This window comes from Anastrepha obliqua, unplaced genomic scaffold, assembly GCF_027943255.1.
Source record: "Anastrepha obliqua isolate idAnaObli1 unplaced genomic scaffold, idAnaObli1_1.0 ptg000012l, whole genome shotgun sequence".
Lineage (NCBI taxonomy): Eukaryota > Metazoa > Arthropoda > Insecta > Diptera > Tephritidae > Anastrepha > Anastrepha obliqua.
This window is the reverse complement of record NW_026562179.1, coordinates 1,850,800-1,877,839: the sequence shown is the minus strand read 5'-3', so window position 1 is coordinate 1,877,839 and position 27,040 is coordinate 1,850,800. Positions and strand designations below refer to the sequence as shown.

At 36.6% G+C, this 27,040-nt stretch overlaps 2 pseudogenes; both read left to right on the top strand.

Moving 5' to 3' along the window:
• The first annotated feature begins 2,242 nt into the window (after positions 1 to 2,242).
• LOC129251391 (U2 spliceosomal RNA) lies at positions 2,243 to 2,428 on the top strand (annotated as a pseudogene).
• Positions 2,429 to 3,164: 736 nt separating this feature from the next.
• LOC129251398 (U2 spliceosomal RNA) lies at positions 3,165 to 3,303 on the top strand (annotated as a pseudogene).
• The last annotated feature ends 23,737 nt before the right edge of the window (positions 3,304 to 27,040 follow it).

Genomic DNA, 27,040 nt, shown 5'->3' with positions numbered 1-27,040 from the left:
AACATATTCGTATAAACGCACTCATAATTTTATGCTAAAAACAGTGACCGACGTACGTAGTCCCTTACCGCAGCTCCTAGAGAGCACAAAATTGAGCAAAACTCATCCCGTGGAGAACAACTGCGTTCTTTTATTTGCATATTTACACAATACATTGGTTTGTACACACATGTGCTTGCATTATGCTGCAAACAGTCACCGACGTAAACGCAGTCCCCTGTCAGCTATTACGATAAAACTAATGAGAGCCCCATGTAAATGAAAAATTCCTTCCTTCCGTATCGTAGTATCGTAGATTTTATTTCACGATTTTTGGAAATTCCCGTAGAACCGTGTCAGCTGATCGCTCTCTCACACGGAGTCTTGCTAAACAGTATACTTCGAAAGCATTTACAAAATAAACTTAGAAAAATTATAATTTTTATTAAAATAACTTAAAAACACTATTGAATAATGTTAATTATAGATAAATGAACTATTTGCATTTGGTGGTTTTTGGCTTTGGTTTATTAAACAATGAAAAATTGTAACTAATAACGCGGATGTGTGTAAGCAAAAATATCAATGGCAACATTGTTTAGATACAACCAAACACATACACACAAACCGATGTGTTGTGTAAATATGTAAAAATGTAAAAATAACGCAGTTGTTCTCTACGGGATGAGTTTTGCTCAGTTTTGTGCTCGTTAGGGGCTGCGGTAAGGGACTACGTACGTCGGTCACTGTTTTGTTATTAAGTGTTTGTGTTATTAAGTGTTAAAAATACGAACATATTCATATAAAAGCATCAACTTAAGTATTAATATGGACATATTTACAGATGTTTTAATAATCAATTGGTCCCTCATTTTTATTAATATCAACGACGAATGTTTTAACTTCTGGAAACGGACATAACAATTATTGTGTCTTAACGTCGACCAAAAAGTTGTGGGCCTAACATATGGATTTCACTAGTTTTATTGCATTCACCTCTTTTTCAGTCAGTACTATCTTTACAATTTTATCTGTTCGTGAGTTATTGTGCTAAGAATGACGCTACTTTTGTTATTTTCAAAAAAATGGATCAAAAAAATTTCATGTTTTAATTTTATTTATTCATTTATTTATTCAATTAGTGTACCGCTTCTTGGGGAAAAATACCGTTCAAGCGAAACAATGGCCTGAAAAGTTCTATGGAGACTCAGCTCCATCAGAAACAACAATTAAACGATGGTTTGCTGACTTCAAACGTGGCCTTAGATACACTGATAATTCACAACGCAGTGGTCCAGAAAACATTAAAAAAAGCCACAAAAATTATGTTGCCTGAGTTAGCTGGCATCGTTAAGATATCAAAAGAACGTGTTGGCTTTATATTGCATGAGTATTTGACCATGAGAAAGCTCTATTCAAAGTAGGTGCAGCGTTTGCTAACTGTTTGGTTTTTCATCAAGACAAGACAGCGCGTCACAAGTCAATCAAAACAATGGCAAAATTCCAAAAATTCAACATCGAAATGCTCACACATCCACCGTATTCTCCAGGTTTGGCTCCCAGCGACTACTAGCTGTTGACAGACCTAAAAAAATGCTGGCCGGTAAGAAATTTCCCTCAAATGAAGAGATTATCGCTGAAACTGAGGCATTTTTTGAGGCAAAAGATAAATCGTTCTACAAAAGTGGTATTGAAATGTTAAAGCGGCGTTGTTCTTGGTGGTTTGCTAATTTTGAACAAAAAAAAGTGTTTTGATTTGTTTGGATTCTACGTAATTCGGTTTGTGTTTCACAAAATTCAGCTTTGTGTATGGACAAAAGATAAAAATCAATACCGTCAATGCTCATGATGCTTTCCATTTCAATTCAACCGGGCTATTCAGGACATGTTCTTCGATTTCGATGTAACTCAAATATGTTGCTCTCTGGTCAAAATAATGAGACACATATTTTTGAAGTGAAAACTTCTTTAGAATCGTTGGGAGTGATTTGAGGAAAAGTGAAACGAAAAAGCGACCCTCTTGGCTACGAAGCGTTATATTATATGTTGATATAAACGTAGCGACGAACTAAATAAAAATAACTTTTATTTTTTCTTGTGATTCGAACCAAGGATTTTGGATCGGAAGCTCACATTGCTAGTCGCTCGGCTACCGCGCCATGCTGTCATCGCTGGCCTAAAAGTTATTTAGTTACGAAGCGTTATATTATATGTTGATATAAATAATTTTTGTGAGCGTGTAATTCTCAAAAGGTTTATTAGAAAATCTATTGAAGTAGGTAGTGTGGTATCTGTTCGTATCAGCTCAACATCTGATAGATCCTCCGTCGGAGGACAACAAATGTTAAACTGATTTTTGGAAATGGGCGGAGTGTTTTAAGGGCTTGCTCCACCTCTGCCACGGGTTGACCCGGTATTACAGTACCACCGGGATTTCGGCCTTGAATAAATACAAGAAGAAATATATTAATACATTTAGCTTTGGTGGGAGAGCCATAAATTTTTATATGAATACATGTAGACGAAAATGGAATTTTTTTTTGAAGTGAAATTTGCATTGTAGGACATTTCTGATTATTTATTGAAAACAGTTTTTTTTTATTAAAATTGATTATAGAAGAAAATTGAGTTTTTTCCAAGGTGAATTCATACACTAAGCTAAGTAAAACGTTTCGTAATTCAATTTTGTGTTGACAACCAAATGTACACGGCGGAAGAAAAAAATAACAAATCAGCTGTGTTATTGCTACCACCTTCAAAAGATTCGCCTTGATTTTTCATATAAAAATTATACATATCATCACTTGTGACAACTGTACCCAGTCGGTCGACAGTGTGTGAATCATCTTTATATTCTGCAAGAATACCCTAACCTGCGCAGCGCACAGTAAAATCGACACAAAGCTGAGCGCAGAGCACAATCGTACAAACACACTAACGTACATACATACTTATATACGCTCGAATACATTTTCTTACTGTGCTCAGCCAAGGCTGGTAGTCATGCACTGTGGCGATATGAACGCACAAATGCACATACACAGGCACGAACATGAAATCAAACTGCTCGCCGTGTTTAAGTGAATCGTATAAATATTTCGTACATTAATTTTTGTGAGCGTGTAATTCTCAAAAGGTTTATTAGAAAATGTAATGACAAGGTAGTTTGTTGGTTGTGTATGGTTATCGCTTCTCGGCCTTATGGCTAAGATCAAAGTGTTAAACTAATTTTTGGAAATGGGCGGAGTGCTTTAGGGGCTTTCTCCACCTCTGCCACGGGTTGGCCCGGTATTGCAGTACCGCCGGGATTTCGGCCTTGAATAAATACAAGAAGAAATATACAAATACATTTAGCTTTGGTGGGAAGAGACATAAATTTTTATATGAATACAAGTAGACGAAAATGGAAGAAATTTGTAAGTCTGTTTCTTCGGTCCGTTTGGGTATTTTTTTTTTGACAACATCGAAACCAAAGCATTTGTATCATATTTTATCTATCATAAGCCACTCGTATCATTTGTTGAAATTGAAAACATTGAGGATGAATAATAATAAAATGAAGAAAATAAAATATGAACTTTATAGCAATATTATAATGAACCTATAATTATCCCGCTCCTAATGCTGCTTTCGTCTCATCCTCTCTCAGTTTGTTTTACGGAAGGTTTCACTTCTATCGCGTCTAACCGTTAGACACGTATTTTTTTTTGTTTACATTTTGTTTACATATATTTTTGATTTTGTTGCTTATTTATGTACATACTCGTATTTCATAAGGACTGTGCTTATTTTTATTATATGTAAGTGTATGCGGGTGATATAAAGCTATTAGGAACCGCGCATAAATACTAACCTCAGTGATGGTTTGGAAACTAAACATTCCCAATTTTTGTTTGAAAAATAGCCATACAATATTTTTTGCGGTGTGGAAATACTGACGAGTGTCAGCACATTTTTTAGCGCTCTCACGAGAAAAAGAGTTGCGCATCTAGTCATCTATGTCAATAACTATCGTAATTTATTGATTTGGCAGTTCTAGAGTTCTGCTGTAACAGCAGCTTACTAGTCACATGTCGTCTTAGTCTAACTCATCTAGCGGTAGACCCAGAAAGCGTGCACTGTCTCGCTATCTGTTGTCGCTATCAAGGCTAATTCATGTTTCGTTTTGTCCTCTTGATCGCTATTGTTGCCAGTCGGTTCGCGAAACTTCGCTATTGCAACAATATATGTATATTGGCTATATATACAGTGGCCGATAGAAGTCTACATACACCCCTCCCTTTCGTTGTTTACAAAGCACCATCACTTTGCTTAAATATGTGTTTATGCAATTTCATTTGAAATCTTTTTCTAATCGACTTAACTAAAACAAATCCTTTCTTTAACATAAAACAACACAGTTTCGCTAAAAACCGCAAAAACAGCGTTGACAAAAGTGTACATGCAGAACCGGTTTCCTAGCTTGTACTCTGATATTCTATGTTGTGATAAGGGTAAAATACCGTTTGCCTATTTCTTTCCTTTTCTTATGTTTGTTGGTTTGCTAATATTGATTTTATTTGAATACTTAAGCATCTACAATGGCTCCTCGAAATAAATATCAGTTGACGTTAGAAATTTAGTTATTCAGCACAGGAAAGAAAAAAATCATATGACGAAATTTCAAAAATCTTAAACTTAAGTCGTTCAACAGTTCAGACCATTGTAAAAAATTTTAAAAATAGTGGTTCCACCGAAAATAAGCCGCGCAGCGGCCGTCCGAGCAAACTATCTCGCAGAGACGTCAGCTTGATTCTAAAAGAAGTGGACAGAAATCCAAAAGTTTCTGCTCCGAAATTAGCCGAGGATATAGCAAGCTCATCCAACAAGTGTGTTCATCCAAGAACAATTCAAAGAGTTCTGAACAAAAACGGCTTTCATAGTAGAATCCCACGAAAAAAGCCTTATTTCTGAAAAAAAAACCGTAAATTTCGTCTGGAGTTGGCCAAATCACACAGGGAAAGGTTAGGTTAGGTTAAATGGCTGCCCTAGCTAAGGGCTCACTTGGACAAATATTAAAAATTTGTCCGTTGTGGTGCCATACATGGGATAGGAGAAAGGAGAAGGGAAGGAAGAAAGAGCCTTGGGATTAGAGACGATGATGGCCATACATTTTACGACAACGCCGACGGTGGCTGATTTGCGTTCTTAGTTAGCCGCAACAAGCTACTGATGAACTTCACCAAATTTATGACATTTACACCGGCTATATCCGCACGCATAGCGAAAAAGTGAGAGCCCAGATGTCTAAGTCTTTGCAGGCGAGAGCAGGGAAGCTGAGAAGAAGGTGTTGAGATCACCTCATCCTCCAGAAAGTTTCTGCAGAACGGACTTGAGCATTTTTATGTACATAAGCTAGGGCATCAAGTGTGCATACGCACATGCAAATACGTAGATGCATATACAGAAGAGAATTGTTTTAAAACAATTGAAATATAAGGCGATGCGCGTGACGTAGGTCATGGTTGCTTCAGTACATGCATATGCATGCAACACTATATTTAATAAAAATGCAATTGAATTTAGTTGTCCCATATATGCAAATACGTTTGTTTAAAGTTTTCCTTTATTTATTTCAAAGTTTTATATAATATTATCTAGAAAATGCATGCATACATACATACATACATATGCATGTATATTATTCCCTGTAATAAAATGTAAATTTAAAAAAATTTCGTTTGCCAAAGGCACAAATAAATGCATATTCAAATGTATATATGACAAGACGATGCGTCGTGAGATAGGTCACGGTTCCTGCAGTGCGTATGCACATATGTATGTACATATGTACCACTATAAGATTTGAAAGTCCAATTGAACTTTTGCAAAAACATAACTAACATAATATATGTACATATGTATATATTGATATACATATATGTTTTTTTTTATGGAGGTGGCACAAAGCATTGAAAGCCGAAAAGTGTGGGACTTGCCTTTCGACTCACCCACTAAAAACCCATCCCAGCTCCGTTTCCCTCCCACCGCGGGACAACCGTTAGGCATGACTTCGCGGGAGGGGGAGAGGCCTATTGCCAATTCTTGAAAATTTGCGCTGTGTTGTTCAGCGATGTCAACCGTCAAGTATCACTTGACGGGAAGGGGAACGGTTATTGCCTCTTCATGAAGATCTGCGCTGTTGTTCAGCACGACGTAGTTTGGAGATTACTATTTTTGCCATATTACATACAGCGGACCAATGTTCTTCTGCCTCTAACATAATATCGACTAGGTTATCAGCCGAAATTGGCTTCCCCACCCTAGTGCTTAATTCCTCCCTTTCGAACACAAATCGCGGACAGACAAAGAAAAAATGTTATGCGTCTTCTACAGCTGGTGCACAATGAGAACAGTACGGGTCGTCTTCGTGCTTAAACCTATATAGATAGGATTTAAAACACCCATGTCCCGTCAGTATTTGGGTCAGATAATAGTCTAACTGTCCATGCTTACGGCTAACCCATTTGGCTATTAAGGGAATCAGATGGTACGTCCAGCGTCCGTTCAGGGACGAACTCCAACTTCCCTGCCATGAACGCAAGCTACGCTCTCTTGCTTCCTTGCGTATTGTCTGTCGTTCTGAAGTAGCTTTGTTTTGGTAAACTTCAGCGTACTCTTTTGCCATTAAATTTATTGGGAGTAGTCCTGCAATAACCATAATGGTGTCTTCTGATACCGTTCGAAACGCGCAGCACACTCTGAGGGCGCTCAGTCACTGATTTCATACAACTCACATATGAGCTGCAATTAGTTGCTTCCGCCCATGCTGGAGCTGCATACAGCAAAATCGATGAGACCACGGTATTAAGTAGTCTCCTACGGTTTTGCCTAGGGCCTCTAGTGTTCATCATTATGCGCGTCAGTGCTGTTACTGCCTCTGCCGCTTTGCTGCTTGCGTATGACAGGTGATCTCTGAAGTTCAGCCTATGGTCGATTAATACGCCCAGGTATTTAATGAACGGTTTCGATCCTATGGTATTTTCGCCCACCATTATATTTGCCGACCCCACCTTCTTCCTGCTGCTAATGAGCACTGCTTCCGTCTTATGATCCGCAAGAGTTAGACCATTTTTGCGCAGCCATTTTTTTACCACGCCGACAGCCTGGTTGCAGGTCACTTCTGCTTGCTGTAGTACTTTAGATACGACCACAACAGCGATATCGTCAGCAAACCCTATTATTTTGGACCCTGGGGGTAAACTGAGACGTAAGACTCCGTCATACATAATATTCCACAGCAAGGGGCCTAGGACTGAGCCTTGTGGAACTCCGCCAGATATTTTATATTCCCTGACACCCGCAGCGGTATTATAGCGAAGGGTTCTGTCAGTGAAACAACTGAGTATAATCTTTCGTATATACGTTGGAACCTGGAAGCAATCAAGCGCCATCAGGATCTGGTTCCAGTTCGCGGTATTGAAGGCATTCTTTACGTCTAGCGTTGCCATTAGGCAGTATTATTTGCTACCGTATAACCACCGAGTTCCTTCGATTGCCTTCTGCGCAATGCCTTTAACCGCAACTACAGCATCTGTGGCTGAGCGAGCCTTGCGGTATCCGAATTGCGAGGATGATAGACCGCCTGCGTCATCAATGGCAGCCTCCAGACGATTAGCGATCAACCGTTCTAGAATTTTACCTGCGGTGTCGAGCATGCAAAGGGGGCGGTAGCCTGTAGGATCCTCCGCTGGTTTAGATCCTTTTGGAATTAGTACCAGTTTCTGTAACTTCCACTGAGTTGGAAATGTGCCTTCTTTTAGACATGTATTGTCGAGATCTACAAAAATGTCGGTATGGCTTCGAATTGCCACTTTTAGTGCCTCGTTGGGGACTCCGTCTGGGCCAGGAGCTTTATTGTTTTTGATCCGTTTAGTGATCATCAGGAGCTCATATTTGCCTGGCAACTGCATATTTTGGTCCCCCTAACAATATTTTTCCAAATCATAGGCTCGGAGAGCATCTTGTGGTGGGAACAATGTTTCAACTACATTACGCAGTTTGGCCGGTCACGTTGTTGGGAGTGGCTTGAAAACTTTCAGTTTTTTCATGACTAGCCTATACCCGAGTCTCCAAGGGTTACTATCGACTTCGTCACATAGTTGGAGGAAACATTGTCGTTTACTCCCTTTAATTGCCTTTTTCAGGGCCTTCCTTTTTTGCTTATACTGAAGCTGGTTCCCTTGGAAACTGTGCGTGCCCCTAGAACGTTGATAAACTCGCCGTGCTCTGTTGCACTTGCTACGCAATTCCGCAATCTCCGCTGTCCACCAGTAAACGGGTTCACTATTATGCCTGTTAGGCCTTGTTTTAGACATGGCTGCGTCGCATGCTTTTGTTAGGTGTTTTATAGTTTGTGAAGCCTTCTCCGTTGCATCACCAGTGAGTGTTACATCTGCCAGCATGACTTCGATTACTTCAGCCTCCATTGAGTCGACCCTGTATCTCGCGTCGTATGTATATGGCACCTTTGATTCGTCATGTTTCTTTATTTCGCAAATTATCGCGAGATGGTCACTCCGGGTATAATGCTGGCTAACAAACCATTTCGTCGAGCGAGCAAGGTTGGGGCTCTTGAAGGTAAGGTCTATTATCGATCCCGTTCCTGCCTTTTGGAATGTCTGCTGGTTCCCTGTGTTCATAAGGACTATGTCTAACATGGCGAAAGTTTCCAAGAGGGCTTGACCTCGTAGACTTGTTCGCGGGCATCCCTAGTTCACAGCCCAAGCGTTAAAATCACCAGCTACGACCACAGATCTATGGTCTTTAATATCTTGGGCGAGATTCTCTAGGATGCTGGTAGCTTCAGTCAGAGTTAAGTTGGGTGGTAGGTAGCAGCTATAGACGTATGTTTCCCCAATACGCGCTCGTACAAATCCGCGAGCTGCCTTCACGCTCATAAGTCGGGAGCTATTTGTCCCACAGTTCCAGATTGACGACTTGCCAGTAATATCAGAGGCCCAGCCATTGCCTTCTAGGTGTTTATAGGGTTCACTGAGTACAGCAACGTCTATTTTGTGTTCCCGTATAGACTGCGTGAGTAGGTCTTGCGCGCTTTCGCAGTGGTTAAGGTTTAGTAGTAAGATCTTCATTTCTGTCGTATTTCTTTCAGAGCTCTCTGGTATTCTGGACACTTACTGCTGGTCATCGCATGTCCTGTGTCACTTACATTTTTCTTCTTGCATATTATGCAGTTTGCTGCTTGTGTGCAATTTTTGGCCTGATGATCTTTGTTGCCGCATTTAAAGCAGACGCTAGTGTAGTCAGCTGGCTTTTGCAACTTCCTGCCACATGCCCATATTCCATACATTTGAAGCATCTTTTTGGTTCTATTTTCTCTCGTATGCGACAAATTACAAGGCCTATTCGAATTTTGTTTGCTTCAAGCAGCTTGGTAGCGGTCTCCGGCGTTACTCTTAGTGTCGCTGTTTGTGTGCCTCCATATGCTTTTCGTAGGCCCAGAATCGCTGAGGCAGGTACGTCAAGTTCCTTGAACTGTTTTGTTATCACCTCATGTACTTCTTCTTTTGTGGTGATTTCATCAAGGTCTCGGATTTCCACTTGCCGCAGCTCCGTTAGAGCCCTGACTTCTACCGCTTCCCCTAAAGCCGCCTTAACAGCTTTATGGATTTTCAGGGTGTTTGGGTCAGATGGTTTTGCCAGCACCAAAAGTAACTCCCCTTTGGCAGTTTTTTTGACCCCTTGTATGCCATTATTCAGCTCCTTTAGGTTTGGCTCTGACTTAACCCGCTTCAGGATTTCCGTATATGATATGCTGCCAACGCTTCTTACTACTATGGCATCCTTTCGCGGTGGCTTGTGCCGTTTTCGAATTTTCCTTGCATCGTTTCTTTCTGTCTTTTCATCTGCTTTGGGTGTATTTTGCGTTAAGTCCTTCCGGGTTTTCTTGGATTTAACCATCTCCCATTTTTCGGTTGCAACATGCTCTGTTCTCAAAGCTTCGACGCGGTTATTTTTGTTTCTTTTAGCAGGACTTTTCCTTGCAGCGGCGTTATCGATAGCCCTTTTTGGCGTAGAATCTATACGCTTAATAAGAGGTGAAGTTTGGGTACATCCATCTTTGACAGTAGATGGTTCACTATGCGCCCCTCTTATCGCCAGGTTTTCCGGAGTAAGGATAGATCCCTCTAGTTTTTTGTGAAGGTCCGTTATGTACGTGACCAAATCTCGCATTGGCTGGTTTATGTTCCTCTTGGGAAATTCCATCATTTCGGCTAGTTCTTTGACCTTATCGCCGATGGCTCGATATATTTCTTCGGCCGTCATCGCTTTCGTGAAGCCCAAGTGCTGCATGCACGGTGATGCCGACCTGGTTCCTTCCGTGCCTGGTGGTGAATATGCCAACCTTGAGCTCCGTTGGAACGGGTTTTTGAGCAATTCACCGCTGCCGTTATTGCCATTTTCAATAGTTGTTGTTACCTCTGATGCTATTTTTGTTACAACTTCACTTCCTTCCGTGGTTTGTTTTTGTGATTGGTTTGAAGACATTTCTAGTTTTTTTGGGCCCCAACTCATAAGTCGTTATCCATATCCTGATGCGTAGTCACTTGTAAATGATTCCATGGTTATCTTTGCGAGCAGGGAGGCCATGCGAGGGTTGACAAAAGCTCCTTATGAGAGCTTAAGTTCAGAGCCGAATCAGTGTTAACTAGGAATGTTACATCTAGACCTACGCCGACACTTAATGGCGACAGGATATGGAGCGTTCTTAGAGACTTGCCATCATTATAACGGGGCGGGGGCAACTGGATTATTAGCCTGAATGCCGTTTCAGCTAGATAACACTCCGCTTACTAAGGAAACAGAATAATACAGTCGTCAGCTCATGGCAGTATGTCCTAACGTATTCCGGTATTCCATGTTTAAGACCTTACTGGGCTCGGTCTTAATGTAGATCGTATTAAATTAACAGCCGCCCCTAACATGGAGGACAGACGCTGACCAGGGAGCCGCCCAATATGAGTCAGTCGCTTCTGGATTTTTGTATTTTTCACCATGCCTTTGCATGATGAGGGGGACACTTATTTTATTAAAGGCGGTGTCGTTCCGCCTTTGTCACAGGAACCTCTTCGGATTTGCTAGCTTTTAGACCGCTTTCTCCGTTTCTGCCGCTCATTGTAGGGGGCTGCTTATTTGTTAGAACTTATTCTCAACTAACCTGCTACTACAGGCCGTCCGGCTATCCGCAACCTGCCGACCCCCACGGTAGCTTAGAGCCCAGCTTAGTCGCCCGATCCGATGGGAGCGCGACCTCCGTACATATATGTACATACGTACATATGTCAATATACCAAAACACTTGTATGCTCTATGAATTAATTTCGACTCAAAAAATTAGTAAAAATTTTCATCCAATTTGTATAGTTTTAAATTTACTAAAACGCACACCCCAAAATATGAGAGGTCGTTTTATAATGTATTTTTTTAAATTAAATCAAAACATTAAAGTAACTTTGTTGGCGCATATAATAAATTCAAATCATTTCTTCATTCATCGATCATTTAAGTTTGTTTGAAAATACAAATTGAATAAATTTTCGTTTATCAAGCGTACATAAAAATGCACAAACAAATACTTTGCAAAATGCCGCCGGCTATTCGTCAATTTGATTTCCTACAGAAGCGAGAAACTGTGCAGAGCCAATATACTAAGGAGAGAAATCGCTGTAAACAGCTATGTTAAAAGTTTCACCACATCACGGCGGTGGTTAGACTTCATTTTTGACAATTCACACTATTCGTAGCTCGTGAGACTTCTCTATACATTAACGTTTTCTGGATATTGTTTTGCCTAAAGCTGATACCGAAGAGGTAGATGGCGATAATTCAATGTACGGTGCAGTGCGGGCGAGCTAAGCTTAAGCGAATCCGATGTTGAAGTGGAAAGTAGTAATCAGGAGGAGATTAGCGAAAATGTTGCTAAAATTGGTAAGGGTAGACCCAAGTTGGTACGCACAGGCGTGCGGGGTTGACCAAGAAAGCAATATAATATTATAAATAGTATGGTAAATGAAAATATTCCACTTACTTCCAATGAAGCGTTATTAAGTAAAGAAAATAATTGCTTTGAGCAAGCAATGCAAGATGAATTTGCTGCGTTAAACAAGAACAAAACTTGGGTATATGCCGATTTACCACCAATTAAGAAAGCAATTAAGGACAAATGGGTGTTCACAGTAAAACGAACCAAAGTGGTCTGATTGAGCGCTACAAAGCGCGGCTTGTAGCTAAAGGGTGTGAACAGCGTTATGGCATTGATTATTGTGAAACTTTTTCACCTGTCGTGCGCTACGCTACAATACGTATGATGTTAGCAATAGGGGTAGAAGAAAAAATGCATCTACACCAGTTGGACGTGATCACTGCATATTTAAATGGAGACTTGCAGGATGAAATATATATGCAACAACCTGAACATTTTGTTGATAAGAAGCACCCAGAAAAAGTGTTGAAGTTACGAAAATCTATTTATGGTCTAAAGCAATCTGGTAGGCAGTGGAATGTTAAACTCAATGAAGCGTTAAGAGAGATTGGTTTCACTGCTTGCGATAATGAACCTTGTTTATATAAAACGCATTTTGAGAATGAACTGGTACTTACAGCGGTATACGTAGATAACATAATCATTGCGTGCAAGAGTAAACCCAAATTGCTTACAATCAGTGATGGTAAATGATTTTTGGAAAAATCCCTACACGGCCCAAAAAAATTCCCTCCTTTTCCCTACAGTTACAAAAAATGTTCCCTACAAAATTCCCTACATTTTTTTCTCCTGTGTTTACACTATAATGAGACACTTGCAGCGTCAAAATTGAATTATTTGCTTAAGTTTTGGACTTGGCACTTTATAACAAAAACAAATTTTATTCCAAATATACACCTATTTATTGTATTATAAGCACATATATAAAGAAAAATTCAGCAAAAAGACTAAAAATTAAATTTTTTCATTACATTCAGTTCTGCTTAAAACAAGACAGAGTTTTTATTTTTTCAGAATTCGGCACGATTTCTTTTAAAAGTGGGATTTAATGGTCCACCACTTGCAGTGCGACATTATGATCGGCTTTTTCTTGAAAAAAAAAAACTGTTTATTTTAAGTGTTTTTTTTATTGCGTTCATATTTTTTTGGTTCATTTTCGTTTCGGCGTGCTTTTGCAAATCAGACTTGTCGCAGTTCAAAACTTTGTCGCACGTAGCGCATTTGCATTTGATCGTTAGCTACAGCTTCCAACCAGTCACTAAAATTGTCGTCGTCAAGCCACTTGTTATTGAACTGTTGTTTCCGATACTTGCATTGTTTTTCCTGGTGTTCCTCCGAAGGGTCAGTCGAAGAGGAGGAGCTCATTTCTGTAAAATATATGCATTTTAAATATAAAAAAACTAAAACTAATATAATTGCAAATTTACTTCAGAAGTGAAAACTTCTGCCTTTTTTGAAAATTCCCTACATTTACAGAATTTTGGAAAATCTGTCCTTATTTTCCCTACACCCACTTTTTTCGACAAAAATCCCTACATGTAGGGAATTTTCCCTACATTTACCATCACTGCTTACAATAACCTCCTCGTTCCTCACGTGCAGCCTACTGGACAAATTTTAAATGCTCGTAGAAACGTTTTTAAAACAGTTATTGCTAGTGACCATTTGTATAGCCAGCTGCACATATTGTTTGTACTAAAATGTAAACACTTTTTCTCAAAGCTGGTAATACTGTAAAATAAAGCACATTGAGTCTCATCACCTGAACGAAAAACAGATTTAGTAAAGTAGTAAGCCAAAATATTTCAAATTTTCAAAATTGTGAAGCAGAAAAAATCGGAATAGGGGCGTTCCATGAAAGTAGTACCAGTTGGTCCTTCAATTTTCTTTATACTTTGGAATTTTATTGTGTTTGTGACTCTTTGGAAGCATGCCAAAGGGTTTTGCAAAATTTCAATTATTTTGCAAGTTATTGCATATTGAATTTTTATGCTAAATTTTTTTCAATAATTTTTATCTTGAAATATATTAGTGATACAAAAAAAAGTTGTTTATGAAAATTATAGGGAAAAAGTTGAATGTTCATAATATACTTTTTAAAAAATAAAAAAAAATAATTTTTAGCTAATTTGTTTAAACAATAATTTTTTATTGTTGGTTTTTTACTCGAAGCACACTGTGGAATTTTGTAAAAAAAATTTTTTATCAAAGTTTGAACCCTTCTTAAAAGATACTGCAAATTATAGAGATGGGTTTTTTTTTGCTCTCGAGAAATTAATTTTTGAATTTTACACTGCATGGCTCGGCCTAGTAGGCGCGCGCGGCAGCTCCCGCAGCATGCTTTATTCTTTACCAATACAGTATAAAGAACACAGTTTTACATCATATTTTTTTTTAATATTATTCCAACTTACTAAATTAACATTTTTTATTAAATAAATACCGTTTTCCACACCACCCTGGAGGTACAGTACGTCAAGTGCGTTTTTAAAAAAAAATGTAAAAAAAAGGTGGTATCCCCAGTAGGCCTAATCCACCATTCCCTTTCTCTATATTATAAAATAGAATAATACATAACATAAGTTGTATACATTTTTTCAATATAATCAAAAAAAATTTTTGTGTTCTATTTAGAATTTTAGAATTGATAAGAATTATTATGAAATATTAAATACGGAAGATAAACTATCATTGAAGTTAGAAATTTTTTTACATTTAATTTTTTCATTTTCAACTGGAATAAAAGAATGAAAACCACGTGTGCCACTGATTGTTTTGCATGTTAAAAATCGGTTACTTAAGAACTTTTTTATATCTTCAAGAGCTTCATTGGAACAAAAGTCAAATGTAATTGAATCAAATTTGTTTTTAACTATGTTAAAAAATGCTCCAGGAGTTGCTATTGGTACAGTATCAGGTCTTCGTAGACTTTCTCGCCTAACGTACCTTTTTATTGTACCACCAATTCCATCACAAGCATTTTTTCCATGAGACGTTGCAAAAAAGTGCCATTCTGCTTCTATATTAAAATCTTGAAAATGATAGACTAAATTGATAAAATTTTTTCTGTTTTTATACTGTGATGCTGCACCATCGGAGAAATAATAAATTTTTTTTATTTTGTCTGATCCATAATTCTCTTTAACAAAAGAAATTAATCTTGATTGAAAAAGATAAACGGCTTCCGTACTATGCTCAGTACTTTCTGAAATTAAAACAAAACTTTCAAATTTCAAACTATTATTATGATCTCGCTCAGGTCGATAAATCACAAAAGGATGAATAGTTGTTTGGCTGTTATTCCAATGATGACTCTGTATTGCATTTTGTATTAAAAATGTAAAATTTTCAGAAAAATCCCCAATTACAATTAATTCCCCTTCTTTCAAATTTGTTTTTAGATTTTTTAAAAAATTACTTTGTTCTTTAGCTACAAAATTATGCACTAAAAGGATATCAGCTTCTTTGCCCATTTTTTTGAGGAATATTTTCGCCTCCTCCGTAATTGTTTCTAGAGAAGAACGATCGGTGTTAGTCCACAGTTGATAAGTTATATTAATAATATTTCTCTTTTTGAGAGCTTCTTCTATTTCAGTAGCAATTTCATGAAAGCCAGGGCAAAGATCACATTGTTTCATATAACATTCATTTTTAGGCTTACTACAAATCATGCATTCTATTATTTCTTCATAAGTAGTTACAGATATATCTTCAAAAATACTTTTTAAACCGTTTAACATTAATTTAAAATTCTGATGTATTTTACACACACAAACCGTGTGTGTTCCATTACTATCAGCAAGTACACATTGCTTTGGTCGCAAGGAAGCAAATTTACTAAAACCGACTTTTATTTCTGGATATAAAGATTTAAATGCTATATATGCTTCTTTCAAATTACATAAAATAAGACGTTTTTGTAACTTAATTTTTTTCCCGTCTTCTTGTTGAACTGAAAGGCAATCCTTTTGCCCTGGCATGACACGGCTTATTTCATCGGAAGTATAAAAATTTATTATTTTTTCAATATTTTCAGAAGTAAAAGTTCTACGGGTACTTGGAGCGGGGGGATATGATCCGAAACCGTAAAGATTCTGTATTTTTTTTGCATACTTTGCTGTACTATAATTAAGATTAAATTCACGTTTTAAAGTACTTAGGTTCCAACTTAAAGGTGTAACAGTCAGCCAATGAATTTTTTCTGTAAAATTAGATGCAGATTTTACTTTTAGTTTAATTAAATTCATCATTTCTATTCCAACATCACCTTCTACAAATTCGATGTCAGATCTACCCGACACAGAACCTAGGCTACTTGCAGTTTCAGAAACTTCACTAAGAACAATATTATTAATATTATCATTAGAATCAATGCTTACGAAACTATTTTCCGACGGCTCCTTTCCCTTTGATAACAGCATCTTGCAAGATAAGCAAATATATTCCCCCAAACCTGGATGTTTTTCTATCAGTGATGCAGACGATTTAGCAACATTCTTTTCGATCCAAGAATGATTGGGTAACTTGAAAGGATTGCAACAAACTTTTTTCGGCATGATGATTACTTTGAAAAATTAAATTTTAAACTTGGAACACTAACAAAATGTAAGAGACGTTGTTCACTCAAAAGTAAAATTCAATCTAACTGAATTTGAAACACAGTCACTCGCTTCACAAAGAAAAATGTAATTATCGTTAAAAGCTCATTAACACAGTGCGGAGTGACAATTTTAAAAACTTATTCATAGTGGGCTGTGTTCTTTATACTGTATTGGTAAAGAATAAAGCATGCTGCGGGAGCTGCCGCGCGCGCCTACTAGGCCGAGCCATGCAGTGTAAAATTCAAAAATTAATTTCTCGAGAACAAAAAAAAAACCCATCTCTATAATTTGCAGTATCTTTTAAGAAGGGTTCAAACTTTGATAAAAAATTTTTTTTACAAAATTCCACAGTGTACTTCGAGTAAAAAACCAACAATAAAAAATTATTGTTTAAACAAATTAGCTAAAAATTATTTTTTTTATTTTTTAAAAAGTATATTATGAAAATTCAACTTTTTCCCTATAATTTTCATAAACAACTTTTTTTTGTATCACTAATATATTTCAAGATAAAAATTATTGAAAAAAATTTAGCATAAAAATTCAATATGCAATAACTTGCAAAATAATTGAAATTTTGCAAAACCCTTTGGCATGCTTCCAAAGAGTCACAAACACAATAAAATTCCAAAGTATAGAGAAAATTGAAGGACCAACTGGTACTACTTTCATGGAACGCCCCAATAAAATTTAATATTATTGTTTAAACTACAGTTAAAAAGGTAACGTATAAATTCTTTCAATTACTTTCTTCTAATACCGTTATTTTTGGCAATTTTTCTCATGACCAGCCAGCTGCACATTTGTAACGTATTAGTATAAATATGGCAAGTAAACTTTCAGAGGAGCAAATTTTCGATATACTCTTGGAAAGTGATGTTGAGGGAATGTCAGATGATGAAGAGGATATGGAGGAGCAAATTGGGCTAGATTTGGAGGAGGAAATAACCTCGGAATTATTCGATGAAGAAGAACCTTCCATACCCGAAGTTCTGCAGCAAACACAAAACAGAAAATTTAAATGGTTTTCAAAAAACTTTAGCAATTCTTCTGATTGTCCTGACGAACTTGAATGGGATGTTGAAAATAGACAGATGTGGACACCTTATAATTATTTTTGTGAATATTTCAACGACGATTTCTGGAGTTTGGTTTTAGAAAAAAGTAATATGTACGCTCATCAAAACAACAACCGTTTAAACGCAACTCCTTCTGAGTACAAAAAGTTGTAGGCGCTCATATTATAGCGGGGTGCATGAAACTTCCAAGGATACGTATGTATTATCGACCTCAAATAAAAGTTCCAGCTATCACCCAAATCCCTAGAGATCGATCAAGTTGAGAAATGCCATGCATTTTGTTGACAATATGTCAGTTACCGAAGAGGATAAAAAGGATAAACTTTGGAGAATTCGACCAGTACTAGACGTTTTGTTGGGAAAGTGTAGATCGATACCTAAGTCCAATAAATGTAGCATCGACGAGCAAATGATTCAATTTTCAGGAAAAACGAGTCTTAAACAATACGAAAAAGATAAACCAAATCCAGTGGGATTGAAAAACTTTGTTTTAGCATCGACTGATGGTTTGATACTGGACTTTTTTATATACCAAGGGGCAAATACATGGCCCGACGGAAAGCCTGATAAATATTTGGGAATTGGTGGTGTGGTGGTAAAAAAACTTTCTACACACCTCAATAAAGGTTGTGAGATATACAATAAGCGCTATTTTACCTCTATAGCTATTCTCGAGTATTTGTTGGATAAAGATATATTTGCAACAGGTACTATTCAACTTAACAGAGTGCCTAAGGAACTTCGGGCAAAGTTATCGAACGACAAAGCGTTGTTAAAGAAGGGAAGAGGTAGCTTCGAAGACTTCATAAGAGAAGATGATAAAATGTGCATTGTTAAGTAGATGGATAGTCGCTCTGTATTAATAGCTTCAACATCGAGTGGATCCATCCTCTTCAATCCGCTCGACGATGGGTTAAAGTAGGCAGAAAATACATCAACATCGATGGTCCAAATGCGATTTTACGTTATAACCAATGCATGGGAGAAGTAGATTTAGCGGATAGGTACGTCTCCTATTACAGGATTGCTATTCGCACCAAAAAGTGGCCTTTAAAGGTATTTGGCACTTTGTCGATGTCGCTGCATGCAACTCTTGGATTTTGTATAAAAGAGATAAATATGCATGTGGTGAAAACAAAAAAAAATATCATGGATCTGCTTGACTTCAAGTTCTATATCGCAGAATGTTTAATTGCTGATGCTACCATAGATAAGGAGGGAGAGTCCTCATCAGATATAGAGTATAAACCTCCGACAAAAAAAGTTAAAAGAAAAGTAAAACCGCTGTCGCCGAAAGATGTGCGCACAACGCAGAATAAACATTTACCAATTTGTGCCGTCTCTGACAAAAACAAGTTAATGCGTTGCCGTAAAGAAGGATGCAATCAAAACACTCGTTTTAAATGCATTTCTTGTGACATATTTCTGTGCATCATAACGATCGGCATTGCTTCATGGAGTTTCACTCTTAAGTGCTCATTATTGTTCTATTAATACTAGAATAATTTTATAATACCATTTTAATTAACTTGGTATTGAAAGTTTACACTTATTTATGAATTTAAAAGTAATATGAATTAAATGAAATGAATGCTTTTTTACTCAACTTAGTTACAAATGTCCAGCGGGCTGCACCTGCAATATGTCATAATCCTTTCGTCCTCATATACTTGAAATAAATTTTTCTCTTAATTTTGACGCTGTAGTTATAAAAAACACATTTTTAAAGAAAGTGAATGTTTTTTTCTTTCGGGACCGAGGATGATAAAGTCCCTTATATCAAAAAGGTTTGAAATAGTAGACAAAGGAGAAATCCAACATTTTCTTGGAATAGAAATCCACAGACAAGGCGAGTTGGTTGACATTACATTAAGTCACAAACAATACTTATTGAACTTATATGGCGGTTTTGAAGTTATCTCAGAGGAACAATAATCCACATGTTGAACATATGACTGCGACAAAACATATTTTAAGGTACTTGAAAGCTACCATGAATTTTAAACTCTCATACAAAGCAAGTAGCAAAGGTGTAGAAGGTTTCGTATACGCTGATTGGGGAAGTGATCCTCACGACAGAAAGTCATATACGGGCTTCGTATTCTTTTATGGGAATAGTGCCAAATCCTGGGAGTCCAAAAAGCAAACTACTATTGCTCTAAGCAGCACAGAGGCCGAATATATGGCTGCATCTAATGCCGCCAAAGAAGCAGTTTATTTGCAACGTATATTGATTGAGATAGGTTTCTGGAAAGATCAACCAATTATTTTACATATCGATAACCAAGGTGCGCAGGAGCCTGAAATGAATCCTGTGTACCACAACCGAACTAAGCATATCGATGTCAGATATCATCACATACGCGAACTTGTAAATTCCGGTAAAATCGTTTTATCATATTGCCCGACGGATCAGATGACAGCTGACATGTTCACTAAAAGCCTACAAAAAATCAAGTCTTCCTATTGACATTCTGTCATATTCTGTCATTCTTGAATTTTTATATTACTAATAAAGTCCAAAAAAGTTCGACGGAGCAGGGAGGCTATAGAAAGGCTAGCCGCAAACAGTAGGCTGCATATCTACTGGGTACCTGGCCACAAAGGCATTATGGGGAAGGAAATAGTAGATGAGATAGCAAAAAGTGCTGTTACCTGTGCTACCTTTTGAGCAAGAGAATGGCATACCAAAACCGCTAAACACAATATACAACGAAATGGACAACCATATGAAAAGGCAAGCGGAAGCTAGGTGGACTAACCTGACCACATGCAAAACAGCAAAAGTCATGTGTGACATAGAACTAACGACAAAAACTGACTCAATTTGTACTCACGCTCTCGCGAAAGGACTGCACTACTATCATAGGTATGCTAACAGGTCATAATCTATTGGCTGCGCATGCGTACAAGATAGGGATTGCTAGCACGGACAAATGCAAAAAATGCAGAGGATGTTGAGGAAACTTTAGAACACCTTCTGTGCGTTTGTCCGACATTATTAAAAACGCGACTAAGATGCCTGGGAGCCCCACTGTTTGAGGGTCTGGAAGACGTCTCAAAAGCGGAGCTCCCAGCCCTACTTAGATTCGCCAAAAGCGCTGACATCCCACATGATGTCTACTTTAGGTATTCATAGTGGTCGGTCTCCATCTGGTATAGCTAGGGACCAAAAGATCTATGCGTGGCTTATTGCCAACCAGGCTAACCTAACCTAACCTAATAAATCAAAGTATATTAGAGAGTTTTTTAGAGAGCAAGAAATAAATGTTCACTCAACAACAGCTTACCTAAAATCAGGTAATGCAGATATTGAAAGGCATAACATCCTTAATGAGCAAATAAGATTGTTTAACGTATACCCAGAAAACAAAGACAATCTCCACGATAAAGTTTTTAAAGCATTAATGTCATAATATATAATAATACATTTCATTCAATAACAAAAAATCGACCAATTTATCTTACAAATAACTTAATTTTCCAAGAGGAATTTGGAAACTTTCAAGAAAAACACTTTTAATACTAATAAGTAAAAACAAAAAGGTTTTTAAATCTGAAAGGGTTTCCACAGATAGTTTTGCAAATGAAATAATTAATTAAATTAATAATAGAAGAATAAGCAAATCGAAGCTTAAATACAAAAAACATTACAAGTTTTAGACAAGAAGGAAATAATATCGAATGACACCAAATTTAAAAAAGTATACTATACTAGCGGACCCTCACCCGCTTCGCTGGGTGAAAGAAAAATATAAATGAAAAGTGTTCTTTTTTTTTTCTTGTTTCATCATTTAATTCATGCTCGGCCATTATCATCCCATACAATAATTTTACATGTTTGTAAAACCTTTCCCATTCCAGAATTTTTAGAAACGTTGCAAGTTGGTTCTTCATTTACTTGCATATTTAATGGTAACTTTAATGCAGAATGTGCAGTGCGACCGCCGTCCAATAAAGTTGCCGCTATTCCAGATGATGCCAAAGCCAATGCAATATTATTCTGTGATCGAATGGTGACCAAAATTAACGACAACAAAAACGTTTTTGCAGTCCCACCTGGTGCATCTAAGAAGAATATTCCTCCTCTTTCATTTACAACATTGTCTATAATTGTGTCATATGCCCGCCTTTGTTCTGTGTTTAATTTTGGTAGGTTTATTGTTACAAATGTGTTCAGATCATTTCGAGCATATTCTTTTTCACGTCTTAATTCTGTATTGTGTGCATCATGCATCGGACGATTTGGTGCGATCATACCTAACTCACTTAGAGTTTTATTTGCAATCATCAGTCAAAAGTCTTCGATTTTAATTAATGCCTCATTATATTATATAATTCATCTGTATAATTCAAATTTGGATTTGCAGTAATGTGACGTACTTGATGTAGGCTATCTTCTGTCATCTATTCTTGGTAAGTACTCCACAATTCTTTTGGGTTTGCTGGGAAACATGTAGCAATAATGATGGCAAATACTGTTCTTATTTGGTGTGGAGAACTTGTTGCACATGCATCCATAAGAGTTGCATCCCACTGATTATCATTTTCAAGCAAATTCAATTCTTTGCATGCTTGCTGATAAGTACAACAAAGATGACCATTAACTCATTTCAAACTTTCGAATGATCTTGAGCCGGGAATATCAACTAAGAGTAAACGTAAATAGAAACATTCCACTTTACTTGGATGCGCAGTGTAAAGTCGTCCGATTGCATCATCCAAATGAACACCTGGATATCCATCTACAGGTATTCCTCGTTGCCTTCGTACCCAGGACCTTGATGATGCATTCCAAGCATAATATTTAGGAACATTTGAATAAAGCAATGTTCTTGCAAATGAATCTGTTTCACATAAGTTGAAAAATGCAGTTGGTGTTGTTGCTGGTGGTCGTTCGGCCATTTTTTGAGCAGTATTTTCAGTGAAATAAACGCTTTGTTCATTTTCTAAATGGACTGACAAATGAATAACTACTGGATGGCGATCATGAATCGGAAATGATAATATTCTCCAAACTGCTTCGTTGCTACTAATGTATCTTCCCAATTTCTAATTAGTAATTTCATCATTTCGATTTACAACTCCAAATACTGCCATGTCACTTCCTTTATTGATATAATTGCATATGTATTTGATGGATTTTACGGAGTTACAATATTCAACATTTATATGTGCGTTAATGTTTTCGATAATAATTTGGAATACGGAACTATCCAAAATTTCCAGTCATTGTTTCAGCAATTAATTGCCTTGGGTAGTTTTTTGAACATTTACCATCAACCATACATGGAGAATTTTGATTTAACGTACCACACGGTCCATGAATCATGTTTTTGGTTACAGTAGTATGTAATTCTGGATCTTCATTTATATCTGGAATTTCAGCAAATATAATATGATCAATTTTATCTTTGGTTAGTTTTTGTTTTAACCAAATCAAAATATGCGCATGAGGCAAGCCTCTTTTTTTCCACTCCACAGAATACATGAAACATTGTACATCTCCGTAAACTTTATGTATTACAATGAAATCCATTAGAGACTGTAGCTTTCGTCTAAACACTCTTGCAGTAATGTCATACCTATCAGTAGCTGATTGCCCAGTATATAAATGATTCTTAATATCATCCCATTTCGTCGACCATAATTTCTGACATAACACATTGCATCTTGGGCGTATTCATGCATATGCCTTGGACTGCCTGTATACGATGAAGGTAATATTACCATTTGACCAATGTTATTAACGTTGGTATCGTTGTTAATTGCATCTCGTAAATGTATGTATTCGTCACAGCGTAATTTTCTTTGGTTGAATCGAATGTAATTCAATCGCTCTGTTTCTATTTTCGCATACATGTCAACAATATACTGATGAAATAATTTACGACATTTTAAAATGTGATTCTCTTGATTTTCTCGTATCATGATTCTGTATGCATAATAATTCATTGCGCTTACAGTTTTATTTGTTTCTTGACCATTTGCTGGATTTATTTGTTTTATTTCAATCGAATAACCATCTTCACCACGACAGAACATAAGAGGATATTGTAATGCATCATATTTTCGATGCGTTTCATTAACACGTTGCAGTGTATCATTTCTTCTTTGCAAAACAATATCTCTTCGTTGAAATTCATCTCCAGATATAACAATTGCAACCTCGTTGCTTGAAGTTGGTTTATTGTATCTTCCACGATGTTCGCCGGCAGCCGTTTTATTTGCATCAATTTTAATTTTATGATTATCAGATGACAATCTTTCGATTGTTGTTTTAAAACTTTGCACCAAAACATTGTGCGTGTGTAATAAATCTTGTAACTCTCTCATAATGACTCTGTTTATATTTCTGGAAAATGTACACCGTGCTTCAAGTTCATCATCGTTGTCATTATTGAAATAAATTTGCAAAAATTTTGACTCTTAATCGGGTAGTGGTAGTAATGAACCTATTAAGTGATATGCTTGCCCTTGAATCTGAAAAAAGCCATAATTTGTGTCCATAAAATCTAGTGAATCATTAGATATGTCAGCGAATGTTGTTGAACGTTGAAGTTTATGTATTACCTTGAACGTTGGCATGAAGTTACCGGTTATAATTTTTCCAGCACCAAAAGATGTCATTTGAAAACATGAATTATATGTGGAAATTTTTTCAAGAAAATTATTGGAATCGGGTGACTTTTCTTGCAGCGCAATACATGTCTGGTGTTTCAGTTTTGAATTTCAATGCTTGACAAAATCCGCAAATTTTATCCATACTTCCAATGACAACGTATTTGTGAGATGAATAATCAAGTTGTGGATTATATTGAAATGCTGCACCATTCAAATTTACAGAATTGATATTCATTGGCCGATTTTGAGAACGTGACCTCTTTGTTGACTTAATCTATCAGCATGATTTTCCTCACTTTCATTTTGTCTGTGATTTTGCACATTTCTTTTGTGACGTGTATTACGTCCGATGTTAGCATATCTTCTACCTCTTGGCATTTATTTGACCGAATCAAAGTGGTCTTCTTTATGTCACTCTGAGCTCTTGATTGCTACTTTTCTTGTTTTTAAACTGGAATTCAAATTAACATACTGTTAGCGCCATCTTTTAAAAATATAATTGAACTGTGAGCACGCGTTGAAATGAAAATTACACAGAACAGAAATGGGAAATGATCAGCAAAAATAATATATATTTTTGAAATTTTTCTTGAAAATATCTACGGAAAGTGTGAAAACAATCTCTTTTCTTAAATATCTTAAGTAAAAACTTCTAAAATATTAATTATTTTTGCCGATTTCTGTTGTGTGTATTTTTCACACCATTTATTCACTGTTTCACTTGTTATCAATCATTTGCAAAATTAATATATATTTTGTAAATTTTTCGTGAAAATATCGTTGGAAAATTTGAAAACAATCCTTCTCTTAAATATTTCTGACGCACTTTTTTATCTCTTTGGTTGATGCCTAGAAACTGCTTCACTTGAACACTTTACCAAATAAAACACTTTCTTGTTAGTTTTAACACTTACTTTCACTATGCACTATTACTGATAACCTTTGGTAATCTTCTAAGAAAACGGCCTTGCTTAAGTACTTTTTAGCGACGACCTGTTCAGGTTCGTTGAGCTAATGGTTTTGCTTCGGTTATCCCGAAGTGTGGGTGTAAAGAAGAAGTATTTAAGCAAAGTGTTAAGTTAGTCACAGCAGCATTGTGTTACGATTAATTATTGCAGGCGGTCAGCTACAGCTGTGCCTGCTAATTTGTATGCTACTATTCTATGCGAATGCAGGCGTGCAGCCACTGCTGTATGAATATATGTATATGTATGTATGTTTGCATTCCATTGAAATGTATGTAATGGAATGAAAATTTTGGCATAATACTGCTGCGTTAACTTGTACATATGTGAGTAAAATGTACGCTCCATGCAACCGTTTACAATAAATCGTGTATACTGTGTGTTGACGAAGAAGTAAAGGAGATTTTAACCAAACATAGTTACAAACCTTCTTCACATGTGTTTTTTCAATGTGGCAAAGTTTGGTTAAAATCGGTTGAGCCATTCTCCGTAAAGTTCATCACAACGCGAAAAACGGCTGAATTTTTATATATATACATAAAGCACAAGTTAAAAGAAAAAACCTATTTGGAAATAATTGTATCAGCAGGGACTGCTTATTTTGGTAGTGGAGGAGTGATGTATGTAGTCTGGGGTTGCCAGATGATCTGGACTTGGCTGGATTGTCCAGATATTTCCCTTCATGTCCAGATTCCAGATTTTTTAAATCATGTCCAGACGAAATCAATGTACAGAAAAAACAAAAAATGTGGATTTTGGATTTTAAAATACTAGAAACACATCTTTTTTTGTGAAAAAATTTAAATTTAACATTTTTGGAATTTGTTTTTGACATGAAAAATCATACAAATTTTGCACATTTTTCTAAGGAAAAAAATTAGAAAATATAAAGTCGACATTTTTGTTTTTTCTGTGTAGGCACATTGAGGCAAAAAATTTTATAAAAATTGCCAGTGAATTAACAAGACTCTCAAAATACACCACTGGATATCAGCTGACGTCTGTTTATATTGAAAGAAAAGAAAAGCGAAAAACTAGCACGTACATGTTAGCAGAGTTTTGCATTTAATTTATTTTTTAAATTACCTATTAAATTACCGTTTAGTTTTTGAAACGTTAAATGTCGGGCGTTAATCAGTGGTCCTTCGAAAAAAAGGAGAGATAGCCAATATTCAAAGAGGTGGGAAAATATAAGCGAATATTCAGCTTGGGTCAAAAAAAGAGATGAATACACTGCACTGTGCAAATATTGTCAATTGGACATTTCAGTAAGGTATGAAGGTGCTCGCCCCAGAAAATTCAGATGTCTCAAAAGAATGCTGGCTGCCTTAATAAATTTATTGCGAAGGACAAAGAAAGTACAGACGCAGTATACACATCACAAGCTGAACTCATATCGGTATTTCACAACGTTGTTCATGGTTTAAGTTATAATAGCATGGATTATCACATTAAGCTTTGCCGAAATATTTTTTTTATAGTAAAATAGCAGTTCATGTGGTCGCACAAAAGCTGTGGCAATTGCACGAAACGTTTTAGCCCCATACGCTCAAGAAAAAATAGTGGCCGATATCCAAAACAGTTATTACTTTTCGATCGGTAATGAATTGGAAACCAAAAGTTTTATGTATACACAGTTCAGTCCTTTAATCCTAACGTTGGGATTCGTAAAAGACTACTAGATTTCTATGAAGGTTTTAACGGTTCATCTAAAGAAATTTTTGGAAATATTATATTAAACGCATCACA